At 40.2% G+C, this 27786-nt stretch overlaps 1 long non-coding RNA gene across 2 annotated transcripts in view; it reads left to right on the forward strand.

Moving 5' to 3' along the window:
• Positions 1 to 16411, forward strand: part of LOC109282427 (uncharacterized) — a 97861-nt gene extending 81450 nt beyond the window's left edge. The window contains exons 2-7 of one of the 2 annotated variants that reach the window (XR_002089402.2): positions 1861 to 2011; positions 6584 to 6700; positions 7400 to 7542; positions 7674 to 7822; positions 12918 to 13113; positions 15977 to 16411. This is a non-coding gene — a long non-coding RNA (uncharacterized LOC109282427). Of the gene's footprint in view, positions 1 to 1860; positions 2012 to 6583; positions 6701 to 7399; positions 7543 to 7673; positions 7823 to 12917; positions 13114 to 13195; positions 14940 to 15976 lie in introns of those variants that run through there. The other variant, XR_002089401.2, reaches the window with a different exon arrangement.
• Positions 16412 to 27786: the final 11375 nt, after the last annotated feature.

Below are 27786 nucleotides of genomic sequence, written 5' to 3' on the forward strand. Positions count from 1 at the left end.
AGATAGAAATCATTGGGCCAGAACTAGTGTAAACCAGTTATTCTAACAGAACAATGCTGATTTCTACCAGCAGAAGACCTGACACTTTGCTCTGATAACTTTTGACTACTGAAGCACATTTTATTGTGGCATCTCTGCTTTAGTGATGTTTGTATGAATGTGGACAAGTCTTTGAATACTCAGTTCTGGGTGCATATAAAAATGAGATGGCTCCTTGGTGAATTTTGCAATCAATGAGATATTTTTTTAACGTCACATATTTCTGCATTTCATTAGGATTCTGAAATATGCTAACGGTGATAAATCAAAGCAACCTCCGATGCCTCTGGGATGTGAAGTAAAATATGCAGTTTGGAAAAGGTAAAAGGAGAGAATCATTCTTCTATTAACTTGTGGAACAAAACCTTCCAATAAATGCTGTATTATGCCATGCACTGAGTGGTTTTTCTCCACTTTACAGCACAAATCATACTGTTCCTGAGCGCTCATCCACAGCAGTATCCTTTAATGCTTAACTTGGTGACCTCACAAAAATAATTGGTGTGAAGCAAATTTACTTAGCCTTCTGCCTTTATTTGCTGATGGAATGGCTCAGAGAGTTGTGCATATTGTTTATGGAAATGAAGAAGGAGAAAAGAAAACAGAATGTTAGTCTCCAGATAAAAATGGTCCTGGGGATAGAAGAAACAAAGTACCGCTGTGGTTTGGTTTCACATCTTTCTTTACATTTATAGAAAAAGGAATGAAATAAAATTCTTTAGTTCTAGATTCACTAATACAGTTTATTGATTGCCAATTAGAGATCTTAAAAATGTGTTTTCGCTATATCAATTCAAAACAATTAATCCTTATTTTACAAGGTCATTCTTAAGTAAAAACTTTGCTTTAACAAAGAGCTTTTCAAAACCAGACCATCTCCCCAAAAAGTACCTCCAGTATAAATATAATATTTGTTTATCAGAAAATATATATAAATGTTAGGCCAGATTCTGCTTACATTTACAGCTGTGTAAATTCTATAGTACGTTCAACATGATCGTGTTTGAATCTAGGTATCTGCTAGTGAAACAGGGATCTGAATCTTGTTTCTTATTTTCAGGGTTTTTTCTCTTGCTGGAAAGTTTACATTTGCCAGTATTGTGTACCAGGTCTGGATTCATCCATTTATTATAAGATACTTTAGAAAAGAAACTAAAGGGGAAAACAAACCAAAAAAAAAATGGGAGTAAGCCTGATTTTAAACAAATTGTTCTCTAGAAAACAACAGGGAAAAAAATAGTATTTCATACTGTAATGGATGCACCAATATGCATGGGATACAGTGTATAATAGAATAGAAGTTTACAAAACAGCTTCCAGAGATTAGTTAATAGGACTAAGCTATGCTTTTCAGAAGGTGTTATTAGCATATTTTTCATCAATGCTATACTTAACAGCTACTACATAGCAGGAAGTGGAATTTAACCTCTTGTTTCAATGTAACGAGATTACTTTGTGTGCTTATGTTACATTCCATTCATAAAAGGCCCACCTGTGTCCAATTAATTAGATTCAGTGTTTGGCTGCTTCAACTTAAAGTTTAACCAAACGAATTTGCAACGTTTGCATTTGTTAAGATTTTTTTTTTCTTAATTAAAGGTCATTTTTAGAACTGTGTAAAATGTAGTGATTTGGAGGTCGGAGGGGTTCATGAGAACATTTTGCCTGGATTTGACCCCTGTGCGTTTCTAATACAGAAATACCCTTTGAGATAAAAATGAATTTAAAATTTCAAAGAGAAGGTCAGCTGAAACAAAAGAACCCTACCTGGTTTTGAATTAAAAACATGTAAACCTGTATTTTCCCCTGATTTTGCTGCAGGGCTCTGAGTCTGCTTGGATTCTCTTGCAAAGATGGCCTCTGCTTTCTCAAATCTCAGCTCAGATTTAATCAAAAAGGCCATGAACTTTGACAGATTACTTTCTGAAGAACCTGGTCTGAATTTGGAATTTGGAATAAAGCTAGAAATCAGGTGAGTAATGTGTGATGCAGTGGTTTTGTTTTCATGTCTCTAGTAATATTGCATTGTAAATAGGCTGGTATTATTTTCCCCCTCCTGCTCAACATGAAGTGAGGTTTTTTTCCAAAAATGTGATTGCATGTTCTGGATCATATTTATATTTCTCTGTGATGCATTCAACAGGCTAGAGATAGCATACATTAAAAATAGCTGGAATGAAAAGTGGTATGCAAAAACGTGAGTTTCAGAAGAGTTGCATGCTGTAAGGTAAGAAAAGAGTGGTAGAATCAGCAGTCTGATGTGCTTCTGCAAAAAAAAAAAAAGTTACACATGTATTTATTTTTCACTTTGTGTGTTTAAAAAAATGGCTTTCTTTTGTGTTCTAAACCAAGAGTGTTGGGTTTATAGTATTGGTTCTCCTATGTGGCTTTTATTCCAAAGCGAAACAACAAATAAAGTTGTTTGCCACTCCACTAATAAATGCTCAATATAGTAATCAATTTTTAACAATGATGCAATTTTGCTGCTCCACAATGAGTGCTGCTTACCCACTGCAATATCACACAGCAGCACAAAAGACAAGCCAAATCCCAATCGCTCTCTTTGCAACTCCCCCACCTTCCTTTAGCCTCCCTCAGATAAACTTTAACCTCTGTTTCTATTTTACCAAGAAAAAAAATCTGGCTTGTTACAAGAAGAAGAAGGTGTGAAGAAGTGGTTTTACAAACCAATGTTAAGGTTAAAAAATAAATGAAGACAAATATAAAACTGAGAAATCGTTTCCTTTATCACAAATAAATTACTGGATATAAACTGCATTAAACTTCTTTTTCTTTTTTTTAAGTATTCTTCCTATTCCATAGGTAATCATAGAACTCAGATAACATAGTTGATTCCCTGTTAATTGTCCCTAATTATGAATAAAGTGGCCAAAAATACTATTAGATGGTTGTAACACAAATATATAACATACTTGGTTGTGTAGTATCTACCAAGAGTTACAATTTAGTTATAGCTATTGTTATCTACAGGAACATCTTGGGGGTCCAGGTGACAATGTGAGGTCTATTGACTATGTTCTCACATGTGTGAAAAGGATTGAAGGGGAGGACTAAATGTATTTTGGGGGAAGATACCCTCCAGGTCTATGGACAAGGATTCTTGGGGAAATGGAAAGGGGGAGTTGACAGTTTGCTTATGTAGCTTATTCCATTTGGGGAGCTGTTTTAAAAAGCACAATCAAAATAATGTTTTTGTCAGTATGAAGTACATTGCAATCAGGAAAGGTTGTCAGTGTAGCTCTACCAGCAAACATTTAAGGGTAGCTAACTCCATAGAAGAACTAAATCCTAAAACCATAATTAGTACATTTCCTAAACTGACCCCAAACTTAATGATCTAAGTTGGGAGCACTTGGTTCATTGTACTGGTTCTCTTCTGTGACATAATCAGCACAGCACAACTGACAGTTTCAATTAGACTGAGTTACAGAGGAGCAAACTAATTAAATTTTTAATCTGTGTTGGCACTGACTTTAAAGGGCTGTGTAAATGAACACATATCTGATTATTTAATAAACTTTTTAATTATATGCATAGCAAACATTACAGCTACCTTCTGCAGTTGAATACTAGCAAGTTAGAACTCCACAGGTATAAAAGATCTCTGAGCTAACTGCACTGATCCTTGTACTTAATCCTTTCTCATGCGGCCCAACAGAATGATTTCAAGAAGACTAATCACAGGTGTACTAATCGTGGATGTACTCAAAAGACTAATCATGGATGTTCTCCAGGTCAGGTTCTCCACAGAAGTACAAGATAGGCACCGTGCATGAAAAGCAGTCACCATGATGCTTTATACTTACCAAATAGGAGGAGATTGACACAAGTAGAGCTAAGATTTTGCATTTCCACCCAGACCTTCCCAGCCATTAAGGCTGGGGACAGGAGTTACACATAAACCAGTTTAAGTGATCAGAAACTGGTTTAAACCTGTAACAGAACAGAAGTGCAGTGCACATAAACCAGTTTAAAAATGGCTGAAACTGATTTAAGATGAACCTGGTTGTATGTAGTATCAGACTTAACTGATTTGGGTCACATCGGTTTATGAAACTTCTGTCCCAGACCTAATGGTCTAACACAATCATCCAGCAGCTTAGCAAATTAAAATTTTGCCCCTTATTCTTTTATGATAAATAAAACTAAAATTATGTGTAGATATACCCAGACTGCAAAGGGAAACCACCAAGGTTAGGAGGCCCAGAATTTGATTTGATGGCTCGTGTGTATTTTCTAATAGCTGCTTCCAAAGTCTGTGTAGCCCTCTCTGTGTAATTCTTGTTTGTTCTGAGTATTTTTCTTTCAAAACAATCATTTTTGCCTTGGCAAATAAATCAATGCAATCCACAGGTGGGGTTTTGTCAACAATCCTGCAAAAAGTTCATGATATTCACACACAGGGAAAGAAAATTAAAAAGAAAACAGACCTTTTTTCTCTCAAGCTTCCAAAAGGGAGGAATTTAATTAAAGACATTAAATAGGCTGATTTTTAACTATATTAAAGCACTTTGGCCTGTGAAATGAACAAACATTAATAGAACATTTTTGTCTGCGGATCATGAAGCTCTGAGAGATGCCTACTAGGGCTGTGCAAAGCTTCGGTCCCTGATTTGATTTGGCAGAGCTTTGGTCCAATTTGTGGCTGAATCTTCAAATCCAGGTCAAATTAGAGGACCCGATAAACTCTCCGAATCGATTTGGAGAGATTTGGAGATTCGGACACGGACAGCTTTAAATGTTTTTACTGCATACCTCTAGGTAGCAGGCGGCTTGTGAGTGCTGCGATGCTGGGGCACATGGAGTGTCCCACAGAAGCAGGGGGGGGTCCCCCACGCACTCAGCAGCAGCCCCAGAAGTGGACCAAAAGCACTTCCGGGTCTACTGGGGAGCATGCAGGGGGGCCCCACCACATTCCCCTGGCTCGGCAGCTGGTGCCTCCTGAGTCTTGGAGGGCACCCAGGGTCCCCCCGTGGCTGATTGCCGAGCCAGGAGGGCACGGGGGGTGGGGTAGCGCACTCCCCGGTAGACCCAGAAGTGGACCAGAAGTACTTCCAGTCCACTTTGGGTTTGCTGCCAAGCATGTGGAGGGCCCACCCACACTCCTTTTCCATTCACCCCAGCATCGCAGCCTTCATGAGCCATGCCTGGTACCTCAAGGTACGTAGAAAAAACATTTAAAGCTGTGTCTATGGCCGAATTGCTGATTCTCCAAATCAGCATTGAATCTTCAGATTTGGATTCAGCCAAATTGAACTGGGGACAGTGATCCAAATCAACGAATCGAATCACTGTCCCCGATTCAACGGATTGAATACGGCCCATTTCGCACACCCCTAATGCCTACAAAGGTTCCCATACTCTAATCCTCTTCCCATACTTTTATTTGTATCTGCTATATCTGTTTCACCATGTCTCTATGTAGCAGGGAAATGCCAGCATCTAAATGTACCCATTGGAATTAACAGAGTGAAAGTTACCCCATCAGTAACATGCATAACATCTGGATAGATTTCTTTCCCCTTCCTAGATAGCTGTAGCCTTGGCTATGGGCCATGCAGCAATTAACTGATATGATAGAATAAAAATTAAACATGATGTGTCATTCAGCCAGGCATATCAATATGTTGAAATACCTCACCTTACATGTATCATTTCTGGTTTAGAATATCACCAAAATTGGTGCTGAGAGAAAGTGAGAGAAATCTATATGATTGATCTAAATATTTTATTAAGGGCTAGATTTCATCATAGTTACGCTGAGTATCAGCTTACCATAGGGGTGGCTCTGTTGAAGTCATGCTTAAGTAAGGTGCTGTTGTTCATTGTGAGCAATAGAGACTCTAAGAAAGACAGCATCTGTGCTTAGAGTGAGAAATATTATGAAGTGAACTAAAACTGTAACTACTCTGATGGCAAATTCTCATTTCTTGTGTAGACTAGATCTTAATGAGAAAAATAGAGAAGTAATTAAAATATCTGCAGATAGAAAGAAGACAGATTTTACAAGACATATGGTGCCTTCAGTGAGATGCAGCTTTCTGTTCATGCATTTCAAATGTACCCATTAGTACTATGGATTGATAAGCTGGTTGTCAAAACTTTTTTCCCAGGAACCTCTGTTAAATATCATTGAAAAATGTCAAATGTTTTCAAATATTTTTATTCTTTCATTATTTAGGGGTTTTTTTTAACCATATAGTCGATTGTAATGTTTCTGTTTAGGGCAGGGAAACTGCTCAGCAATAGTTTGACATTTTGAGAAGACAGCAAAATGTTAACTTTTTTCATGTTTTTTGAAGTTTATTTTTTAGTTAGCTCTGGTATTTAGGTGTCAATAGCAACATCGGAAATCGTATAGGATTTGTGTTTTAGTGCTGGTTTTTCACATGCAACTGTGCATATTGCTTTTATTTCCAAATGTAGGTCAATCAGCTATTTACATGTAATAGCATCTGACAAAGTAGGCTCTTACTTATGAAAGTTTATGCCTTCCTGAATGAGTTTGAATTTGTCTCTACAGTGTCACCCTGCCCAGCCTGTCTTGAAAAATGATTAAATGGAATGATGAGCTGAAAATCTATTCTGGGGGAAGTGCTGTTGAATTCAGTGATCTATTCCCAGCATAACAGATACTGCCGTAAGTCTTTATCAGATTGGGGCCATTATGAACTCAAACATATAACTGCATTCTCAGTTAGCTACATACACCGACATCAGGCCCTTCCAGTCTAAGTGCAGGTAAATTAATTATTCTGTGGATGATGTTTTTGTATCATTTTTAAAAGAAAGATACTATAGGCTTTGGATTTAACCATTAGTAAGTCAAATGTCACAGTTAGGTACATAATCAAGCCAGCTATCCTAAAGATACATGTCCAGAGTATCATTATAACTTCACATCTATAGGTATAAGATGATTTCTCCCAAAATACATAAAAAAAAAACCTCCAAAGGAGGTCAAATTCTAAAAGGTGCTAAGAGTCTTGCACCCCCCCATCAAGAAATCTGTCTTTATCTTATACAGAGATGAACATTTTTATAGCTTTGGTTTAAAGTTCATGTCTAGACATTGTGGGCTAAAAGAGGTGAGCCCCTTTCTTCATTTAATGTTTTTTAATTTTTTAAAAATCTTTTTTAAAATAAAATTGCCAAAAAGCCCTCTCCCCCCTCCCCCCCCCCGCCCCCCCCAGGGGATTTTTTTTTTTTTTTGGTTGGTTGATCAGTTGTTTTTTTACTTTATAAAATATCCAAAATTAGTTATTTTCAGAAATTCAGAATGAAAAACTTCTCTGATTTTTTTTTTAATGACTTTTGTTTTATTCTGTTTTACAACCAGGCCTTGTGAGAAGATTTCCTGTGAATTGAAGAAGAGTGTCAGCCCAATAGAGCAGTTCCTTTATCTACATATCTAAGCTTGTATACAGCAACAGTTATTGCAAAGCTCCCACTGACTTCAATGGAAGCAGAATAGACCCTTCAGTAAGGCTTTTATTTCATTGCACCCAAACTTCCTCCCCCCTTTTTTAATTTATGAATTTCAATGTGTGTCATGCTTACCAGCCCAAAGCAACAAACTGATCAGCTGCAATTTTCAATCTGTTTCATACAAGAAGCAAAAAAAAAAGAGAAACTGGGGAGCTGTCCAGCAAGAAGACATAACAAAATATAGGAGCAGGTTTTCAAGCCTTCTAGATTTGTATACTTGGGATAAAAGCCAGCTGCGCTGAGAGCAAAATGGATCTGTGCTGCTGTATATCAGGTGAGTATATGGACCTGTTTGTTTTCAGGCCCAGTAAATATTATAGAAAAATGCCAAGTGCCTGGAACAAGAAACTATGCAATAAAAACACTTCCTTTTTCAGGATGATAAGACACTTTATTCCTTCCACTATAGACACTCCTCTCTCTCTTTTTCTCATGCACAACTTTAGTATTTACCATATATAAATACATTATATACATTCACCCAAAAAACCTTGTCTGCTTATATAAATGCACTACATTTTATGAGACAGGCCTAGGATAGTACCAGTGACATCAGAATATGATCCTAGCGCTCTGTGCACCAGGCTTTGGATAGCTTGACTGAGCACCTAAACTTGAGGCACTCAATTTTGAGCCACATTTGGAAATTTGGGCTTTGACTGGTCTGTGTCTCAGCTTCCCTGTCTGTAAAATAAGGATAAAATCAGTCGTAAAGTTTTTGTGAAGATTCGTTGTGTCATATGTTCAAAATGAAGTTATTTGGAATAACTGTTTTAATTCTTTGTATTGTGTTTCCACATGCACCAGTTTCTTTCCCTAGAATTACAAACTCTAGGAACTGTTTTGTTTCTCCTTCTGTTGATATGTAGCAATCTGTAAGATTAAGAGGATAATATGGTAGTGCCAAAAGCTGTAAAGTCTTTGGGATAAGGACTGTCCTTTACAGAGTTGCCATGGAAAAGATGAACTAAGAGTTAGACAGAATTGACTTTCCAGTACTCTTTGGTATATACAGCTACTTAGATATAGTGCCACTTCAGCAAGGTAGTTTATCACGTCAGACATTAAATATGGAAATTATCCTAAAGCTGCTCACATACTTTAAGGGTAGGCATATGATCATGCACTTTTGGGGGGGGGGTCCAAGCCCAAATTGTTGAATCATAGGCTCCCAAAGGGCAGTCCACAGGCCACAGATTATCCACAAAGCCACTGCAAGTGTGTCCTAAATTATACTGGCCTCCCCTACCTTTCAATTTTTCAGTGAAAAGTTAAGTCATAAGAATGTATAATTGTCTGTGATAAATTTGGAGGATTGACCAGATTGGTCCCAAAAAGTTGGAGAACTGCTGCTTTATATGAATTACTAGCATGTACTATAAAGTGTTTTCTAAAATATAACTGTAAAATATATTATAATTGTATGTACTAACTACTGGGTTATCAGTATTTTAATGAGAAACTGGGTTATCAGTATTTTTCCTATAGCAATCTTCTTAAAGAGACAGAATGGACAATTATAGAGAATGGCTAGCTAGGCGCCCCACTCAACCTGATAATTAATAGGAATAGAAGAGAAAGCCCTGTATTTCTGAGTGCCGATCAGGCAGCAATGGCACTCCAAACATCTGAAGGAAAAACAGTTTGTTAATTGCTGTCTAGACAGTTTATTGCTGCAATAAGATCAAAACACAGAATACTGAGGTTTGTGGTATGAATCATGCAGACTAAACAATTGTTTTATTGCATTTACAGAGTACTTGATTTATAACGCAGTCAGCTTAGTAATAAAATTCCTCCATCGTTTATCCTGCATAATTTCACCCCTTTTTGCATCTCTCTGTTATAATTCCATTTCAACATCCTTTAAAATGTGTTCTTTTTGTCATATATAAACAGTTTCTTATCTTGTATCTCTTTTATACTGGCACTTAACATACAATGCTCAAACTGGCCTTAATCAGCTGATGGAAACATATACTATATGCCAGAGAACAGGCTTATTGGAATCCACTCTGGAAGGAGTATGAGGAATGAAAAGGTAGGATAGTGTCCCATGGGAATATAGTCCTATCCATTTCATGCCAAAGTTGATGGGGATTTTCACAACTGGGTGATTTTTTTTCGCTTTACTCTATTACTGTGCAGATCTTTTACTTAAAAAGTGTGACCAGTCCTTTCATCTTCCTTGTGTGTCTCCAGAAAGCAGAGGGGGAAGGAAAGTTTCTCTGCCCAGTCTGATTTCTAGGACGTTGATTGTTCTGAATTGTGAGTAGCAGTTCAGTGAGCTCACTAGGCAGGAATGGGACTAACCCAAACCTCTGCCCAAACTATCAGTTTTCTCTGAGGCTTTTCTAAACCTCCTTAGTTCCTGGTTTCAGCCAATACTGGAAACTCCCAAATACATGGAGGAAAAGAAAATGGGTCAGAAAAAAATGCTGAATCATAATCCCTTCATCTAAAGAATTTTAACTTTTTTAGTCAAATGTCCTTTCTACTACCGGCCAAACCAAAACCCTACAACTAAAGAAGTTCATATTTGGATCTGAGCATCTAAACTTGAAATGTGAAGTCCTGGTCTAATTGAAATCAATGGGAATTTTGCCATTAACTTGAGGGGAGTCAGGATTCACCCAGGAAATTTAGTAAAATGTTTCTGTAGTAAATTTGACTGAGATAGAATAAAAATTGCTCGTGTTAAAGAAGCCTGTTCTCATAAGACTTCCAAATTGTAGCCAAAATAAAACTGAGTTAGCTCAGCTGAGAGTCCAAGCTGAATTGCTGCACATATTTCAGGTCAGCTACCATAACCCTCAGTATCAGGGAACTTAATCTGTACATGTGCTAATATCCTGATGCAATGAAGCATTTAATAATTTAAACTTTGTACGTAGATCCCATTGTAATGGTGAGGCCATTCATAGATTCATAGATGTTAGGGTCAGAAGGGACCTCAACAGATCATCGAGTCCGACCCCCTGCATAAGCAGGAAAGAGTGCTGGGTCTAGATGACCCCAGCTAGATACTCGTCTAACCTCCTCTTGAAGACCCCCAGGGTAGGGGAGAGCACCACCTCCCTTGGGAGCCTGTTCCAGACCTCCTTGGGAGCCCGTTCCAGACCTACATGTTATAAGTTACAGATATTCATAAGAGCTAGTCTACACTACAAAAATTGTACTGGTAAAAATTGCTCTAGATCATCATATCCTCACAAGTGTCCACATTCAATATTTAGCCCTATAAATACAATCCTGAGTGTATGTTGATAAAGTTAACCAACTTCTCCAAATGCCACGAGACCAAAACCAACACTGTCCAACTTGAGAGATGGCCCTTCCACTACAACATACTGAGCCAGTGACCACTCTGGTAATAATTTGAACTCTGCTGCCCCAGAGTCAGTGACTGGAAGCCAGTCCTCTTTTTAAAAGTCAGTATGTTTTAAAAATGCCTGTCTTCCAGCTAGCCCATGTTTACAAGCACCGAGATATATTTCCACATAAAGCTACAACTGAACTTCATGCTACTGCCTGCCTGGGCCAAGAGAGAAGTACTGGATTTCTTTGCTGGCATGGACAACGGATGATAAAAGCACAGCTAGAGAATTCCCACAGGAATAAAGCCACTTGTTTGGACACTGCAAAGAAGATGCAAAAAGCTGAATATGAGAGACAATCGGCGACAATGCTAAGTGAAGGAGAAGAAACTGCAGCGCTACCAGAAGGCTGCCAAAAACCTCCTGACTATCCTGCAAATGACAGTGGACATCTAGGAAGGGAAAACCCCAGCATACATATCATGAACTGGAGGTGGAGGACTGAAATGATACAGATCCCAGAGAGCGACAGAAGGTATTTGAGACTCAGCTAAGAAGGCTGAGAAAGACGGGCAACCAGGTGGGGCTATTAATGCACAGGGGTTTTTTTATTTTTCACTGTGCCCCTAAACATCCTCTTCTTTGCACGCCCCCTTCTCTCCTTTCTTAAAATAGTGGCCGAATTCAGGTGGTGGGCAACACAGGAGGTAGCTTTTGGAAGACCTGGTTTATTTTAACATGTACAGTGGCATTCAGGATCAGAAATGGGAATGATTCCACAAGCAACCTGAAAACCATTGTTCAATAGCACATTATTACAGGGCAGGCTGATAACATTTCTAGCAACATACATCAATGCATTGCAAACGGAAAAGGAAATACACTAAAACAAGTATTTAAGCTTTGAAATGATTCACACGCACATCATATATCAAGTCAAATAATACTTGCAATCAACCCAGTAAGTGATCAGACTTTCAGATTTGTATGAACAAAATGGTAAAATATATATGTAATGTAGGTTTAAAAAATGAAATTCTTTGGTCTTCTCATTTGAATGTTTAAGCTAATTACTTACAGACTTTGCTTGAAGTCAAGATTAGAAAGAGGTTGAGATGGCTGGTTTTCATCCAAGTGGCTTGGCTTTGAATTGCCTTTCAGAACTAGGCAGCAGAAGAGATCCAAGTTGACCTTGGCCTAGGTATCCGTTGTGTCCTTTGGCATAACCGCAATAACATTTTCAAGAAGGTATTCATTAAACCTGACAGTGTTTATTTCTATAGCTAGCTGCCTTGTCCTTCCCCTGTGTTAAGACACCTCTCTGGGATGGTGCTATCAGGCTCTTTGCAATGAAGAGGCCTGTAGCCTACAGGCCTCAAGCTGTCTCCTGCAGTTGCCTTTGGTGTTGGCACCCCATGAGCAAGACATCTATCAGAATCGACTCCTCCCGTAACAAGTGGAACAACATTCACAGCACTGTTCAGACACTTATTGCCTGAGACACCCATCCCAGGACTTCAGCCTTGGAAAAAATGCCACCCGAAGTCTACTCAACCCAAGTGGAAAATAAGGAAAACTGCTAGAAGTCCATGCACCCTGACCTGCAATTCATGCAGGAGCTGTCAGCATCTTGTGCTTTGTTTTTTATGTGGCTTTAAATGGTTTTAGAAGTATTTCTGCTGTTTATTACCGCTCAATAAAGTTTTATCTTGTGGAAGTTGTGATTTATTTACTTTGCTTTACAAAACAGATGCAACCCCCCTCCTAAATTGGCACCCCTTTACCAGATTCATTAAATGTGTTAACAATTCCTTTAAAATTAATATACAGGCAAATACAGTCTGTTCATGAAGTTGCACTGAATAACGTCAAGCGGCATGCTGCCTGACGAGGCACGCTGTCAGTGTGCTCTCTGACGGCCACTCTCAGTGGTACCTCTCCTCGGTGTGCTCTGGTCGATGCCCTTGTGTCTGGCTTTTCAAAATCAGCAGTCTTTCAACTCCTCTCTGCCCCTTTAACTGTTAATATAACATTTCCTCTTTTCCTTCCTAGATACCATGGGAAACGCAATGTGAAGCAATCACAGTAGGAGTATCTGGCTCACTGAGATCCAGCCTGATTATGAAGTATCCCTAGTCTCCTTTCAATCTAGAAAGTCACCCTGCATTGGCTCAGAGGAGAGATCAACCTTTCCTCACTGCTGTTCAGCTGTCCAGTGTGCAGCTTTGTGAGTTTGGAAAGCAAAAAGGTAAGCTGAGTCCCTGAGTCCCAACTAGTATTTCCAGCCCACTGTGAATAGGCCAGTCTAAAACAAATGTCCCTTCTTGCAGCTTTTTAAAAATGAACTTCCTAAAGATGTGAGCATTATGCATCTTCCCTGGTCCCTGAGGTAATGCCAGTGAACCATCCACGGTGATCTACCAATGCTTGCATAAGTATGGCAAAAACCCCTATTTCTATTTACCAGTTTGAACTCAGAAAGAAACTGGAGGGCAGAGGACAGAATGGGCGTGTGTGTCTTTGTCTCCACCCCAGTCCAGGAAGCCCACAGCTTTGAATCTTGTTGGATATTGCCCAGAATCATAATTGTTTGCAGCAAAGTGTGCTTAATAGATTTGTACATGGGATGATACTGGCTCAACCACTAAACCAGTTGCCTGTTGGCTAACAGCTGTGGGGGGATTGTGAGCTTACACAACTGGTTGGCTACTTGTTTCTCCATTCCTGATGTTCTCCTGTACTGAACAGCTGGGGTTAGTTCAACAGCAATAGCTCTGTTCTGCAGCGTGCAGCTTGTCACCAAAAGCCTGTAGCACACGGCACTCTTCATTCACTGCTCTCATCATCCACTTTGCCACTTATTTTTCACATTCACTGCTACACTGCTAGTGCTTGCAGTTCCATGGGCTCAGAAGAATCATACACATTGTCTCTAAAACAGACTCTGTTTCAGCACTGATGTTTCTGCCAATGGGGCATCACAGAGAATGAAAACAGGTGTAAAAAAAAAAAGTAAATTATGGAACGACCCAAAGGAAATTTAAAACCTGAAGAAGAATAGGGGATGAAATAGTGGGAACTTGATCCCACAGTCCCCTGGTATCCCACAAGACAATGCAAAAAGTAGCATGTCAGATGACAGCAGAGGGGACATTGCAGCATGCCTTTCATTGGTACAGCTATTCACTATGAGGCTGCCTTGCACTGGTAAAGGCAGCAAAGCATGCACGCTGTCTAGTGAAACTGCTGCTCTACGCCGGCACGAATGCTACTGTAAAACGAGGTAGACTTGACCTACATGTGTGCATTGGAGTCTGACTCCTCACAATGTTGCTACTGGCATTTGTACACTGTTTGATTTATTTGTGTGAAATCATAGATAAAAAATGTCCCACTGGCACCAGTGTCTATACTGACCCTAAAACAGATGGGAATTTGATTGGATTTGTAACCTTTGAAGCCTTGAAAAGCTTTTAAGATAAGAAAATATTTACAGGGGTTTTATTAAGCCAAGATCTGCTACATAATAAATTAGTTGTGTTTATAAACATGCCTGTTTCCTTGGGATCCAGCTTTCAACATTCATGCTTTAGAAACAAAAATTATGAGGCATATTTCCATAGCACCTTTACATTCCCAAAATGCTTCATTACCTCCAGACATAGCTACAAAAATGCAGCCACCTCTGGCAGAGATAGCAGAAGAGAGCCATGCTTCAGGTTGACCTGTATCCTTGTGTAGTTCTCAAATTCTTAGTACTAAGAGATAGACAAGCACTACACAGGGCATCAAATCCTAATAATATGTAGGAGTTCATTTGTTTTACGGGGCTCTTGTCACCTTTATCTATAATGGCAGAACAAGCTGGTATAGATGCCAAGATCTAGGGGAGCAGCTCTTCAGGAAGATATCCCTTGGGAGGATGAGGACCAAGGGGCACAAGCTACTCAAGGGAAAATTTAGACTGGACATAAGGAAAAAAATCTTTTCCCGTAAAGATAACTAGAATCTGGAACACACGCCCAACAGAGGTGATGCAGTCGCCATCCTTGGAGGTGTGCAAGGGGAAGCTGGATAAGCACCTAGTTGAGCTCATTTGAGCCCAATAACCTCATGCCTATGGCAGGGGACGGGACTTAATGATCTTGCAGGTCCCTTCCAGTCCTTCAGTTCTTTGATTCACTGGCAGATAGTTTTCTGCTGCCTGAGTTAGAGATGAAAGCAGGGTAGATTTGCACCTTATAGACTAAGCAAAGTGTGTGTGTGTGTGTGTGCGCGCTCCCACGCACACATGTGCGCGTTCATATGCACACATGCATCACAAAAAGATGAGCCAACAGAGCTTTCTAGTACTGTCACAGCTATACGCACACTGAGGATTTCACCAGCATAGCTATGCAAGCCAGGAGGAATGATCTTTCCACACCACATAGCAGCGTAACTCTGCTGACAGAGCTGTGTAATATGTCCTAAGCCTGAAAAACGGGGATTATACATGATTTGTGTGGCTCTATGTTGTTAGCATGCTTCAGGCAGTCAGTGGTCTATGATACTGCAAGCATTTTCAAGGAGTCAAGTCAGGTGCTTGGAAGTTCAGTTCAGCAGAGCTGTACTAATCAGCATCAGTAGAGCATTGTCCCCAGGGGCGCTGACAGAGGTGCCCCTATGCTGATGGAGACACTGACAGAGATGCTTCACAGCAAGTGTCATGAGTTAGACTGACCCTCCCAATCCAGCAGACGTTCACTATTGGATCGGGAAGGTGTGTGATCCAGCTCCCCTTTGGAGCTGATGTGGGGAGAGAAGCTGCATGTCTTCAGTGTCTGTCCCCTAGCCCTGTCCTCCTCTCCAAGCTCCTGTGCTCTCAGGATGGGAGGGGAGGAAGGCAGGGGAGCGGGTTCAGTTTGGGGTTTCCCCAGCTGCCCTGGTATGGGGGGCGGGGGATTGGAGCCTCCCACCTAGGGGATCCGGCTAAAAAATCAGAAATGACTCCTACGGCTTTAAACCATCAATTTCAGCAAAGCCGGCTGTCAGAAAGCCGTAAGGGTCGGAGTGATATCTGAATAGCCGCTGGATGTACTCATTGTTAATTATTATTTCTGTTTGCTAAGGGCCTGATGATTGATGCAAATGAAAACGCTCCTGTTCACTTCAATGGGGCTGGATCAGGCCATGAAAGATCCGTCCTGCAAGATGCTGAACTCTTTGGCATCCTGTATATGCATGTGCTTAAGTTTGTAAGCATATGAGCAGTCCCGTATGAGTAACCCCCTGACTTCAGTGCAGCTACTCAAGTACTTAAAATTAACCTGCAGATAAGTGTTTTGAAGGCTCAAGACAAGTGCACATGGTATGCTCCTTGCTGCATAAGGCAGAGACACTGAACCTGTTCTTTAGAGCCTAAATTTAGAGCCGTGTGTCATCCTGAGGAGGACAGCTTCCAGCAACTCAGTGCATAGCGCTGGTACAGCTTTTCCCTGAGTGCGTGTTAAATTATGGCAAAAAATATGTTCTTCGATTTAGCCATACAAAGCTGTTCTTCTCTAATAAACCTCAAGCAGTATAAGACTGTGCAAGTATTTCATTTATTCTTGATTTAAGGGAAACTGAGCCATATCTGATTTTTAGTGATTATTGACAGATTATTACATTTAGACATACCTGCTAAATGCCAAAGGGCATGTGCCAGGCCTGATTGTGATCTCATCTGAATGAATGCAAATTAGAAGGAACTTAAGTGAAATATAAGGTGTAACACCAGTGCATGTGAGACTGGAATCAGACCCCCTGTCCTAGTTTCTGTCACACAAACACCAACCTGTTATAAATCATTAATTTCCAGACTGTTTATTATCCAGGGGAAGTAACAAAACAGTATCACATAACACATCCTAAGAACAGCTTGTTCATTTTAAGAGCAAATAAAACTAAGTGGCACTGACTTGTTAGTGATGATGTGGCTTAGGAGGAAAGAAGAACCAAGAAGAAACCAAAAAAGGGGAGAATTTGATTGGGCTGCAGATACAAAATAAACAGGGGAAAGGGTGGGAAAAAAAAGACTGGATGGGACTAAAGCTACCATATCTCTCATAGATGTTCTTGCTTGCGATTAACATGGAAATGGTCTCTGCTCTGGCTTCTTAGGTGGCTTTGCTTTCATTGGAGATGCTACCACCCTGTTGTGAGATTGAGAATGGTTTCCACAGCTGTTGCTGGAACCACCATTGGTCAACATTCTCACAGTAATAATTTAACACCTCTCGACAGGCAGAAAACACAGCAGAGCTGCAATGAAAAATAGAAGAAAAATAGCAACAATAAAAAATGAAGTTAGCTACTGCACTGAAGAAATAAGTTCTTTAAAAAAAAAAAAGTCATATTCTATATATTTATATGAAACATTGCCCAAAAGACTACTACTGTGGTGAAGACATAGCTGAAGATGATACTGAGCAGCATTGGTGTGCTGGAAGCGTAAGGGCTATATACTTTCATTGAAATTAATAGCTCATACTTCAACTGTCATTGATTTTTGGATGTACATCCTAAGCTTAAGATGACTTAGCGGCATGCTTTTCAGAAAGTTTTCGGCATTTCTGAACATGTTTTAAAATGGTCACGTAAAAAATGAAGGTGTGCAGAAATCCATAGTCATTTTTGAAAAATTGGAACAGAGAAGTTACAAGTAGGAATAGGAGCCTTAGGCTTTAAACATATTTAACATAATTTATACTTGATAGTATTTCAGTGGGAGGTTCTGGTTGTTTGACTATTAGGCATGGTTTACATTTAAAGGCTTGTTAGTAGAGCCATCCTAGAAACCCCCTAGTGCAGACAGTTTATACTGAAAAAAATTCCTTTTGCCAGCACATCTTATATGAATTCCCATAGGCCTTATCTACATGTGACACAGTGCACTGGTATAGAAATATTAGTAGATTGACAATGGTAAAAAAAAGAAACCCGAGTGGAGACAGATCTTATGCTGGCAAAAGAACTACGTTGCCAGCCTACTTTAAACCATTCCCTTGAATGGAATGAACTGTACTGACAAAAAACTTTCTTGACTGCTATATCCACATTGACCCTAAGGTGTTTGCTATTGACAAAACACCACACTCTTGGCCAATGTGACTATTCTGGCAAATGTGTAAACATAGATCCAACCTTGCTAGTCTTTTTTTGTCCAAGTAGTATTCCTTTTTGGGTTCCAACATGCTAGATACCTGCTCACATTTTTTAAAGTTATTGTTTGCCCCTGCATGTTAGAAGTCTATAAAATTAATGTTAGTTTCATCATACTTGTTTTATATGACTGACCCTGGAAACATATTAGCCTGATGGATACTATGGATCTCTCTTTAGCACTTTATACAATAAACTAAACAACTTCCATTGTCCCAATATCCATATAGATCTCAAATCAATTACTGTGCTTAATCTGGGCAAAGGCAGACAAGGTTCCTTGGGTGAATTTGATATCTTTTATTAGACCAATCTGGGCAAAAGCATTTGAAACCAATTGTTCAGTACAGTTCTGTGCCTTGTATATGAAAAGATTTATGACAAATGGTAATAGATTTAAGTTATGATTTTTCAAAAACAGGAGTCCAAAGTTGGGCCTTTTAATCCATGTTGAGGTATCTAAATAGCTCAGATTGAATTCCACAGGAGATTGTTTCCTGTGCCTTTACTCAGACAATTGTCAGCTGCCACCTGCAAGAAAGCACCCTGGGCCAGATTTTCAAAAGGTCTAGGTACAGACATCCAAAAAGCCTGAGACAGAATTGATCTAAGTTATGCACTTTTCTGTAAGTGGTGCAGTTTATATTGGTAGTAAACAGAACACACATTTGGTCTTTGCAGGGAGGAGTGTGCAAATCTTAGACTGGTTTTCTGCCATTTTTAAACCAGTCTGTGTGCTGAACTTTTGTTCTGTTATGGGTATAGACCAGTTTCTGATCACTTGTACTGGTACAAGCATAATGTCTGTACCTGGCCAAGGTGTTAAACTGCCTAAATGGACAGAGGAGTGCTTATTAGGATGTTTGAAAGTGCATACGCAGGTTAGATTCCTGTTTTCTGATTTCAGAGAGAGTTTGGTTCCTTACTAACATAAGTGCTTTTGGATATCCCAATAGGTTCCCTTATGCATTTTTAGGTGTCTGAATCCTTCTGAAAAGTTCATCCCTTTTTCCTGATTCAGCAAAACACTTAACTATATGCTCCAATTAATTGCACAGATATTCCCATTGTAACAGCTGCACTCATTGCTCTTTACAATTTGTTCATCTCAGCGGCTGTTTAATAAAATATTTCAGTATTTCAGGTGCTGAAGACTGTATTTTAGGAGGGAAGTGTGATGATAGAAAAATGCCCACTTTATTTTTAGCTGAAACTAGTCCAGTCAAAGGAAGGATCCCTTGTGGCTTGGTGGTGTGTTTTGCTAAAGACCAGCAAGCCAGCATTGCTGTGCTTCCACAAAATGCACAATCAGAACAGTGGCTTCTGGCGGAAGCAGAGCTGAGCCATTTATTCTCCTATTACAGGCCATTCCTATGTTTATACCATCTTGTTTAGTTTACTCCTAATGCACATCCTAAGACGTACCCCTAATACACATCCTAAGACATGTTTATGAAAATTCTTTATAAGCAAAATATTTTACTTCCATTGAGTAAGTTCAGATCCAGAGCAGCCTCCCTCCATAGCCTAGTGTAAATGTACACTTCCTAGGCTCCACCATGCATCTTTTATTTACAAATTCAGCCCACCCACATTACCACAGTATGACCAATAATTATAACATGTAGATTCTCAGCCAATCTTGTTTTGTTATTGCTGACATGTTTGCAAGCAGTAATCACCCAACAAAAAAATTAAATGCTTATTAGGTCTATAGAAGGCAAGTTCTTAGCCCCAGATTTTTGTATGTTTTTGTTCTTAATTTCCTGAATGCTTCTCAGACTCAGATTACTATATCCCTTCCTCAGACACACAGAGTCCCCAGGGGTCTAAACCTCCCTGGCCAACTAGTTGTGTCCTCACCTGTATAAAGTGGGTACAAAGTGCTGTAGGATGGTAGCTTTTAACTCTCACTCAACATCCATTTTGCACTGATGCAATTACTGCAGAAGACCCTGAGCAGTGGGGAAAGAGCCTTTAATGGAACTGCTCAAGTGAGTAACGGATAGAAAACTAGTGGTTTGTTCTTAAAAGGCACTGAGCTTTTGAAACTCCTCTTGAATTCAGTAGAATTTGTGCATGTTCGAAACAGCTGAAAATCAGTCCATTTTACACAGGGATGGATTTCTTTATACTTTAATCTGACTTTGGTGAGAATTGGAATTGTTTATATTTGTGACGAGATGTATAAGAGGGGACTTCATAACGGTATAGAAAATGATGAACAGGTCAACTAAAGGAGATTGGGAGCTTCTGTTCTCACTGGGTGCGTCTACAAGCTTACTGCAGTTGCCTAATTAGCTCCGCAGTAAAGCATCACCATCTACACAAGTGGTGCTATTAGCCTGGAGTAAATGAACTCTGCAGTAGGATAGTAATGTGCAACACAAGTACTATTCTACAGGGGCCGGGCTGTCCTTGCGGGGGGCGAATCAGGGCAACCACCCTGGGCCCTGTGCTTTGGGGGACCCTGCAGAGCTGGACAGAGCAGCTGTGGTGACTCTGCACTGTCGCCGGCTTCATATCCAGCCGCTTCCTCCCCAATCCAATGCATCCAGCTGCTCTGCACCCCCTGACCCCTTGTTGCTGAATCCTCCTCTGACTTCCTTGCATCCAGAGGTGGGGCCCCACACAGGCTGATTTGCCCCGGGCCCCGCACCCTTCTCGGGTTGTCTCCATATGATAGAGTTATTTACTCTGCTGCAGCACGTGTCAGTGGTGACTGGGGCTGGCTGGGGCACAAAGGTGTTACAGTGCGAGGCTGCCTGCCAGCAAGACCCATGCCGTAGCACACTCATGCCCCAGCAAGCCCCTCTGCAGCACACAGTCAAGCAGGAGCAGCCAAGGCTGGCAAGCTGACCTCCTGGACGCCCTGCCAGCCAGGCCTGCGCCACCCCAGTTCAACGTGCTGTGGTTCTGGGCACACATGTCAATGCTGCACTCAGGAGCAATAAACTATGGCACAAACTGTGCTGGAGTTTATTGTGTTAAATTAATTTCACATGTAGACGATCCCACTGTGTCATAAGACAATAATAAGGGCCCACTTAGTGAAATACATACATAGCAAGCTCAAAATTCATAAAGGGAAATATTTTTCTCCACACAAAAAATAAGGATGTGGAAGTCATAGTCACATGCAGTCATTTAGGCTGCTTACAAATATGGGGGGAAAAAAACCAAAACAGCACTTTACTTTCAGCTCAGCATGCCCCCATGCTGAGCACAGCGCATGCCCAGAAGAGGAATCACATCAGTTTGAACTGACTTGCTCAGTGTGTGAATAGCTCACATGCTTCAGCGAGGCTTTTTGGCACTTTTACCCAATAGCTGATTGAATCAGCTATTGGGTAAAAGTGCCAAAAAAACCCAGTGAAACTCATAAGCTATACAGACACCAAGGAGCCGGATCAAAATGACGCAGTTCCTCTTCCGGTAAAGTGCTGTTCATTTTTTGTTTCGTGTTTTTTCACATCTGTCAGTGCCCTTAGTGCAAGAACTTGGCAGGTTTCAGAAAGGGATTTACCATTTATTTATAAGCACATATTATAGGAATATCTAGTTAGACTTGGCATCCCTGAGAAAAGTGTTGGAAAGGATAGTAAACCTCATGCTTCAGGGTTTAAGCCAATCTCTATTAGAGATCAGGATGAAACTTCATGTAGCAGGCCAGTGATCACACATCACTTATTTTCTCCTCAAGGATCTGGTGTTGGTCATCATGCAAAGCAAGATACTGGACCAGGTGGATCATATCTGATCCTTTAGGACAATTTCATTGTTTCTAGGATTAAAGAGGTGATACAATTGGGTGGTGATATACCACATATTACCATTCCTTTCTGTTTTGTGTCTGCACAGAATGTAGTACAGGGGGGTTCTGGTCAACGCCTAGGACTTCTGTACACCTGGGCTGGATCCAGATGTGCAGGCACTTGAGGTTTGTGGCACTGCAAACTTCTTTGCAGCACCACAAACCACACAAGTTGCACATTAATCAGTGCTTGGTGCTGCTAATTTGTAGAACTGGAGCAAAAATTGCTGCTGGGTTTTCCTGATAGCAAAAAAAAACAACATAGAAAAAGTGGTGCAAACCACACCACACTGGGACAAATGCAGAGATGGGGCAGCAGGCAGCCCAGGGATGCCTGCCCCTCTATCTCCACACACTGAAGAGCCCCCCACGCTGAGGCACACTGTGCCCCAGCCAGCCGCGGAGCCGGCTGCCAGCTCCCCCATCTCATGGCACACTGCGTCCCGGCTAGCTGCTCCGTGTCAGTGGGACACATGGGCAGGGGCATGCAGTAGGGAATGAAGTAGTGGCACAAATTTAGCTGCTACTATTTGTGCTGCTGTAAAGACATGCCTCGACTCATGTGGACCTCACTGAGGAGTGCAAATAAACAGTAATCTCTTTCTTTGGTAAGGCTGCCTTGGTAGTTTCACTTTACAGCTACTCATGGGAGGCACTGTGAGAAGGGAGTAATAAATACCCAAAGAAGAGAAAAGACCAATTAGATCACCCTGTCTAATTGTTCTGTGTCCCTAAGCATCCATACCATATAGGGTATGGATAAAGTCCTTAGTGTCCTATTAATCAGAATTCCAGTGGATTTAACTAGGGGCATGGTGCAGGTGCTGTGCAGCTGAATGAACCTTCCTCTTGCATTATTTATGTTTACTCTGATCTGCAAAAACTGCGTAAAAATATTTTACACGGTTTTTAAACTCATAAATATAATGAATCTGAGGCAATTTGGCAAATCAGTTTTATGGCTGGAGGCCCAGCTTGGATATCTGCACACTTAGTTAAACTCAATCTTGCTGAGGCATCTTTCTGCTAGCAACGAGTCTGTCACTTTGAGCCAATAGATCATGGTGACACACCACTCTCTTGGGGTGTTAGAATGCATGTTTCTTTTTAGTCGGCCATTACTTCACTTCCTGCCATCCATCTCCCTCGAGATTTTCTTTGCCCATTTTTTAATTCCTCTTGCAAAGCTGTACCTGTGCAAAACGACATATGTCAGTATGCTGTGTACTTTATTTACCAGCTGTGAGTGTCACACTTAAATCAGGACTTGCAGCAGCTTTGAGGCAGACTGAATTTGAACTCTGATTCCCTGTCTTTGTTCATCATGCATCACTGACTGTGCCTACAAAACTGGATGTGCATTTTGGGTGTGCACAGCCCTCCTTAGGGTGAGCCAACAGCAGTATGGTCAGCCCTGAATGATTAAAGAGCCAGCCAGATTCCTAAAAAAAAAAATCACAACAGTGCCTCAAAAATCATGAGGATTTACAGAAATGAATCATTTGTATTTTACTTATTGATGAAAAATATTTTTGCCCTGGGCTTGAGGTCTTTTGGATTCACTCAAAAGCCCCTTTTTCTGTTTTTTCTTTGCAACCAGAAAGGATTAAAACTTACCTTAAAAAAAAAAAAGCAGCTCAGATTCTCCTATAATCACAGAAGCTAGGACTTTACCTAAAGCATCACACGTCATGAGCCTTGCAGTTAAATAGTAAGAGTTGGCTGCGCAGTGCAAGCTGGCCGATGTACACATGCAAGTAGTGGCTGTGTGTGCCAAATAGGAACATAGCCACTTCTACAGACTCAGTCAGCTGTCCATACCACAGTAGGCTCCCCAAATCCAGAGCCAGAAGTGAATCTCTGGTCCAAGTATTGCTAATGAATTAAGATGAATTATTTCTTGTGTTCTCTTAAATATGCCTCTATAGAATTTCCATAAAATTTAGTAAATGCCTCATGTAATTAAAAGCATTGTTCATTTTAGAAAATTAAATTAGTGGTTCTTGCAGGAGGGTTCCAAGCATGTGGAGTGGAAAAGGCTAATGAAGCATTCATCCTGAAGCCAGATCCACAGCAAGGATAAGTTGGATCTGCTTAAACACAAAGGCTAGGGACAGATATTCAAAAAGCCTGAGTCAGAATTACCCAAGTTACGTGGTTTTCTATAAGCAACATAGCTTAGATCAGCAGCGAACAGAACACAAATTCACCCTTTGGTGGGGGGTGCAAATCTTAGACCAGGTTCTGCCATTTTTAAACCAGTCTATGTGTGCCGAACTTCTGTTCTGATACAGGTATAGTCCAGCTTTCAATCACTTATGCCAGTAAAAGTGTAATGACAATACCTGGCCATAGGCTCCGACTCAGGGTGCCTCAAGGAACAAATGAAGGATGGAAACATTTAGCCTGGAATGAATTCCACTATCCTAAAGCTATGGAATAAATTTGCAGGATGAGAAATGGAAGCCCCATTGCTCAAGACATGTACGAACAGACAGATGGGCAAAAGCGGCATTCTCCAGAAATAACAGGTATTCACAAACTTTGGTGCTACTCTCACATAATCAGCAGCATAATAGGTAATAATAATGAACCAGTTTAATTTATGCTGGTAAAAATCAAGAGTGGACCCATGGCGAAATCGGAAATCAGTGGCCACATACATGTCTAACAGTACCAGTACCCCTACTAATCTGCATTGAGGAATTTTCCTATGCTTCAAGTACCATCTGTACTTATTTAGCTCTTTAGCTATTTCTGATTTATTCCCTGTGATGCTTTTATTCCAGATTTGCTCATTATCTAATTTGAAATAAAGTATCCTTTCCCCAGAATTAGAGCATTTCACAAGGAATTAAAACAATAGCAATTTTAATATAGGTTCATACCTAGCTTAATTTGAATTAACTCCCCTGTTTACTGACATAATAATGAAGAAAAATTTTTCCTCATTGGAGCTCCAAGGAACAATTCCCTAAATAGATTTTTACTTTACATTTAACAGTTCTTCCTCTCTTTCACAAGGGCCACTTCATACGTTATTTTGATATCTGAAGCGGCCAGTAATTAAATAAACTATGTATTAGACACCAATTTCCTCTTCCTCTCAAATAAGAAATGCTGTTGAAGGTAACAGGAACTGCACAGGAATGTCACTGGTAGAAAAGACCCCTAAATATTGAGGGCCTGATCCTCCCCTTGCTTATACAGTACAGGTCTGAGCCCTATGTACCTAAGGGGTTACCTTCTCCCTTAGGCCCAAGGAGATCCCTAAGGTCAGCCGAGAGCAGCTTCCTGCAAGTACTATCAGTGCCCCAAGTTTGCTTTGTGAAAACACAGGTCCTCAGCTCTGAAACTTCTTTACCCAGTGCTTGAGCCTGGACATCTTCTGGAAGGGCCCTAAGACCTTCTTATTGGGCAGGTATTACAGAAGTTAGGTAAGTGGGATTTTTATATTTTATATTTTGTATTTTATATTTTATTTTAGTACTCTACTTGCATTTATGAATTATATTTTCTCTTACTGAAAGCCACCCTGACCTTTTTGTGGGGAAAGACAGAACAATATGCAGCACAGAATCCTCCTTGGTGATTGTTGCTTTTTTATACTGCACTTTAGGGGCAGTTCTGAGTGGGCTGGAGAGGAAGGAGATATTATCCACTTGCTGTGGGTTGATGGGTCTCAATGTGTTCTGGCCAAAGCCCTTCCTTCATCGTGAAGGGGCTGAATTGAAGAAACCCAGGAAAGGTTCAACATTCAGAGCGAGTGCGAGGGGGAATACTGATTTGATTGTAAGCAACTAGAGGCAGGGACTGTGTCTCTGTCTGTGTTCATATAATACGGACTATACTGACTACCTGAAGAAACAGCAACATGTAATAAGGTGGACAGCCAGCAAGCATCTTATGCATGGCTGACCCTATGAGTACTGAAAGCTGCATTAGCATTCAAAGTCCAAGACACTCAATCCTCATTTCATTATTACTCACATTTAGTTCACACAAATGCTCTCTTGTACAGCCTGTCTCAGAGAATCAGAGTTCAGGATTCTGTATTCAGTGAGTAGGTGGATGTGCCACTTCTGCATCAGGTTTTTCTTTCATTATGTCACTTTGGGGTAATGTCCTGTAAAATGACGACACATGACTAAGTCTTGCAACCCTCAGGCAATGACTTTACTTCCTCTGTAACATGGCTGTAGGGCTTGATTCTTTTTTTAAACAAAAATTTAACTTTAAGAAGTCTCCCAAGGCCAGGTTCTTTTTAATCTCATACCTTGCTCAAAATCAGAAATTATTTCTCAGCCATTTAAAATCTGCAAGAAGACCTGTGGCTCAGACTCAAATTGTAACTTGGAAAGGTTTGTTTGGAACAAAGTCTTCAAATGTATTTAGTATATGAAAAATGATTTTCTAAAAAAAAAACCACACAAGTTGTTCTATTTCACCTAATTCTCAGTATTGATTTCTGTAGCATCATCCTCTTCTTCTTTTTCTTCTTTTAATGAATTTCTATTTCTTCCACATGCCCACAAAAAGCTGTTTCTTTTACAAAATAGACACAAAGAAGTTTTCTTTCCCAATCAGTAATTTAGTTTTCTTTTGTAATTGTAAAAAGAAACTCCTCAAAAATCAATATATCATTGCCAAGTCATACACAAACAGGGAATGGAGCAAGCTTAGTAAATAAAGGAAATTGCAATTTTTTTCCCTTCTTTGGTCAGTCTTTAGTATACTCAAGGTGACTACCAATCTCTTCCACACTTTTGTTTTTTCAAGCAAAATAAAAGTTTTAACTGAGGCATGAAAAGAAAAGTTAGAAAAGTTAGTTTTTGAAGTCAAAATTCCTCCTGTCCTAAATTACAACCTAAACAACCCCCACCCCCAAAGTGATTGGCTCCTCAAGGTAATTTGACCTCTCTTAATTAACTGCTGGAGAGATAACGATTGCTTCTGCTAAAGTTGTCACAGCACACCAGGGTTAGGAGCTAAAAAAGTCTTGAGAAAAAGAAAGTTAACTTTTCAGCTAGGGACTAATCCTTAGCTATGTTTTGCTCCCATAATGTGCAAGTTGAAATGAAGTTATGCTTCTAAATATAACAAGACGAAGCCTTTTTGTAGCATCTGGAGTCCAGTGAATAATCACTTTAATTAAAATGAATAAGAGGTCATGGAAGGGGTGAGCTTTCAAAAGGCCTGGGGCACAAGTGTCATTTGCAAACTTTACATGGAGATTTTTGGACCTGCAAAAATGAACTGGGCGTACAAATCTAAACAGAGGGAGGTTCTCGCTACCTGGTTTTTAGCCACACGTAGGAAGAGGTTCGGCCACTGCGATTTGAACCAGAAATTTTATTGCAGGCATAAATCTTGTGTATACAAATGGCACTTAAAAAAAAAAAGCCAACATGTAGTCATAAATAGCTGGTCTTTTATTACATTCTGTACCCAAGAGCGATAAAGTTGCCTGTCCCTTTCATGGATAAGGTCTCTGCCTGAAGATTTTGGTCATTGAGAAATGAACATAAAGACAATGACTTAATGGGGTTCTATGCACCTATCTCTGTGCTGTGAAGGGGTCCTAACTCTCTGGATATAAATGAGATGGGAAGTACAAATGTTTGGGAGAAGATAAATTCAACCAAACTCCAAACCCTAGGATCCAGAGCAGTGACTCTGAACCAAGGTGCCCTGGCACCCTGAGCCGCCTTTAGAGCCTTTCAGACTGCTGTGGGATGCTGTACAATGTTAGCACTGTTAGGTGTGCAAATAAGATTCACAGGATAAACCCAGAGATTTCCAATAGGAATCTGTAGCTGTGGTCTGTCTGAGTTCTTTGCAAAAGAAGAATTGCTCTTTTTTTTTTCTGTAGTCAAAAAGAATGAAAACTAAGAGCTGACGTTTTCCAAGGGGTACCTCGAG

The sequence above is a fragment of the Alligator mississippiensis genome, chromosome 9 (assembly GCF_030867095.1).
Source record: "Alligator mississippiensis isolate rAllMis1 chromosome 9, rAllMis1, whole genome shotgun sequence".
NCBI classification, from domain to species: Eukaryota; Metazoa; Chordata; order Crocodylia; family Alligatoridae; genus Alligator; species Alligator mississippiensis.